Here is a 3,996-nt window from a genome sequence, read left to right on the forward strand (position 1 = left end):
GTGCACGGGGGCGTGGTGAAAGTACAGCAGGCGCATTAATTGTAATTGCGAATTACAATTAATGAGGAGAGAGAGTGTCAGACGGGCACGGGGGCGTGTCCAGCGGACACGGGGCCGTGCCCAGCCTTCTGTTCAGCCTATAAATAGGAGTGCTTGGTTTCATTCCATCTCATCCCTTGGCACACCACCTCTCTCACACTTCATCCACCACCCACCACCACCATAATACCATCATCCACCACCATCATCCATTGTCCATCGTAGAGTGTGTGAGTCGTCTCGGGATCCAAGATTGATCGTAAGAGTTCTTGACAATCAAGGCCATGTTTGCCTAAGTCTCTTACATCACTTGGTGAAGACAAGTGTTTAGTATAATACTTTTTATTTTTAATCTTTTGCACTTTTTATTTGGTTTTGTATTAATGACTTTAATAACTAGTTACTTATGTTGAAGGTGATCTTTCCTTATCGTTTGTCCGTGGTGTCTTGGCGTTATTTTACTGTCTATATAAAATAAAAGATTTTCACCATTCATATCTCCACGGTCTATATGGAGGTATGTTGGCTACCTGGTCGGGGGTTAAGGGAACGGTTTGGTAAGGGTCTTGCCCTTGTTCAGCGTTTAGAGGTCCTGCTTGGGACCTGGGTCAAATTTAGTAGGATCTCCTTCAATGCCTATAGGTATTGGATGGCGGGGATCCAAACTCTTTAATCCCCTCATAAGTTAACTACTATTAATACTATAACCCGGCTATTTAGGACTGTATCCCTGCTGACTCAGACTACTTAGCCGAGGGTAACGTCACCGCCGAAAACGGGGCCTACCACAATTTGCATTAATAACTTAATTCATTATCTTTCAATAATCCGACCCTTTAGGATTGTATCCTTGCTGACTCAAACTACTGGGTTGAGGGTAACGTCGCCTTCAAAAGAGGGGCCTACTACAATAACTAAGATAATCTCTTAAACAAGTGCAAAAGTGCGAAAATAATCAAAGGTTATACTAATACACGTGTCGGATCCAAGTGATTCATCTTGTCTATCTGTTTTTATTTTATTTTATTTTTCAGCATTTAGTTAGTTTTTATTTTCTTAGATTAAAACATTTTTCTCACTTTTTGATTTGATTAGACGTTGAGGATAAACCGGTATTAAAAGCTCTTGTGTCCTTGGACGACCTCGGTATCTTACCAACACTATACTACGTCCACGATGGGTGCACTTGCCCATATGTGTGTTTAGTGTTAGTGAATATCGTATTTTATAAATTTAAAACTTGGCTAAAAGTGTAAAAAGGGGCTTAAATATACATCAAAAATATATTACACTACACGCACATCAAGTTTTTTGGCGTCGCTGCCGGGGACACAAGGATTTTAAGAAAGTTAGGAATCAACGGCCTAATCATATTTTTATTTTTCTTTTTAATTTTTAGGATTTTTCTTAGTTTTTCAGCTTCTGCAGAGCTCAGCACGGGGCCGTGCCTGGTCAGACACGGGCCGCGCCCAGCATTGTTACTGGCAGTTTTTGTTTTCCAAGTTACAGAAGGCTGACCACGGGGCCGTGCCGGTGCAACACGGGGCCGTGTCCAACTTCCAGTAACTGGGGATTTGGAAAACAATCACTGAAACTCCGACCACAGGCCGTGTTCGCTCAACACGGGGCCGTAGTGAACCTTCTGACCAACATTCTTTTCTGTTTTTATTGCAGGACTTGGAACCCGACGCCAACCTTACGTAGTGTATGCGCTCCAGTTCCAATAAAGACATAAAAGAACCACTAGAAGAACCCGAACGCTTTCTCAGAAAAAGGTTAAAAGCCAAAAACCAAGAGAAGGTTTCGGGTGATCCACCTCCAATGGCGGACCAACGTACCCTTATGGATTATCTACGACCCACCGTAGGTAATCTAGGCGCCGCTATCAATGCTCCGAATGTCGAAGCTAATAACTTCGAACTCCGGCCGCATTTGATACAAATGCTCCAAAACTCCGCAACCTTCCATGGGCTTGCGGACGAGGATCCTCATCTACATATAACTAATTTCTTGGAAATATGTGATACCTTTCGGATCAATGGAGCATCAAACGACGCCATCCGCCTCCGTATGTTTCCCTTCTCACTAAAAGACCGAGCGAAAGCTTGGCTCAACGCCCTCCCAGCTGGATCGGTAAACACCTGGGATGAACTAGCCCAAAAATTTCTATATAAGTATTTCCCTCCGCTAAAACTGCTAAGTTAATGACTGAAATTAATACATATTCACAAGAGGACGGGGAATCCTTATATGAAACGTGGGAAAGGTTCAAGGAGCTATTACGCAAGTGTCCCCATCACGGCCTCGCAATATGGCAACAAGTATCCCCTTTCTATAATGGATTGTTGCCACACACTAGGCAGACACTTGATTCTAGCTCCGGGGGACTTTTAGGTAATCGACGCCCACACGAAATATATAATCAAATTGAGGAAATTGCTCAAACCAATTTTCAATGGCACACCCCCCGGGGAAATAAGTCTATCGCCCCGGGCGCCCATAAGGTCGATGAAAGCACTTCTTTACAAGCCCAAATCGAGGCCCTTTCTTAAAAGATAAAAAAATTGGAAATGACAAAAACAGTCTCGGTTATGGCTTGTGAAGGGTGTGGTGGGTCACATGAAAATTGGAGTTGCATGAAAGAAACAGACGATCAACAAGAAATGGTAAACTACATTGATAATAGACCTAGGTCGTCGGGTCCCCCAACGGGAACTTACAACCAAGGATGGCGAAACCACCCAAACCTAGGTTGGAGGGAACCCGGCAATAGTAGTAACCAACAAACCCAACGAACAAACTTTCAGCAACCAAGAAATGAGCCACAAAATTTCACTCAACAACAAAGTGGACGAGAAAGGCTCGAAGATACTGTATCTCGCCTCGTCTCCGACACTGATAAGAAAAACTCGGAAAGGTTTCTACAATTAGAATCAAATTTTAGAAATCAACAAGCTAGTATTCAAAACATAGAAAAACAATTAAATCAAATAGCTCAAAATTTTTCCGAGAGACCACAAGGCACATTACCTAGCAATACCGAAACGAACCCAAAAGCGCAAGTTCACCTCATCACACTACGGAACCGCACCGTAGGGCCTGCAGAAGTGCTGCCACCAACGGAGGAAACAATACCCACACCTCTGCAGGAAAAGAACTCCCCTCCGTCACCAGAGCCTACCAAGGCTCCTCGAGTTCCATACCCCGGTAGGTTAATTCGTCAAAAGACCAATGAGCAATTCGCGAAATTCGAAAGTCTGTTAAAACAATTGCATGTCAATATTCCTTTTATCGAAGTCCTAACCCAAATGCCCAAATACTCTAAATTCATGAGGGACTTCCTTACGCATAAAAAGAAAATTGAAAGTTTGCAATTAGTCAATTTAGGCGAAGAATGCTCTGCCCTCGTACTCAATAAACTTCCCCAAAAGAAAATCGATCCCGGAAGCTTCACGATCCCTTGCTCAATAGGGGAACCACCCGTGCGTAATGCCTTAGCCGACCTTGGGGCTAGCATTAACCTCATGCCCTCATCAATGTTCAAAAGACTCGGCTTAGGTACCACAAGCCCTACAAAAATGAGCATACAACTCGCCGATCGATCCGTCAAATTCCCACAAGGTGTCATCGAGAATGTCTTGGTAAAGGTAAGCAGATTCGTTTATCCAGCTGACTTTGTCATACTCGATATGGAGGAAGACACCGAGGTCCCCCTTATACTAGGGAGACCCTTCCTTGCCACCGCCCAAGCAGTGGTAGATATGAATGACGGAACACTCACCTTGAGGTACGGGGATGATGAAGTGAAGTTCGGGGTTGGGAAGAGAATTGAGGACGACGACCCGGTCAATTACATGAAGGTTATTGATTCGAGCTTGGATGCTGCTCTCCGACGGTGTAACATGGGGCGCCAGACATCCCACTCAGAAAACATATAACCTCGCATTGGGTCTAGCC

General features: G+C 44.1%; 1 non-coding gene across 1 annotated transcript; it reads right to left on the reverse strand.

Moving 5' to 3' along the window:
• Positions 1-2,237: 2,237 nt before the first annotated feature.
• LOC118488566 lies at positions 2,238-2,344 on the reverse strand. Its single transcript, XR_004885110.1, has one exon. It is a non-coding gene; the product is annotated as a small nucleolar RNA R71 (small nucleolar RNA).
• Positions 2,345-3,996: the final 1,652 nt, after the last annotated feature.

The sequence above is a fragment of the Helianthus annuus genome, chromosome 16 (genome assembly GCF_002127325.2).
Source record: "Helianthus annuus cultivar XRQ/B chromosome 16, HanXRQr2.0-SUNRISE, whole genome shotgun sequence".
Classification (NCBI taxonomy): Eukaryota; Viridiplantae; Streptophyta; class Magnoliopsida; order Asterales; family Asteraceae; genus Helianthus; species Helianthus annuus.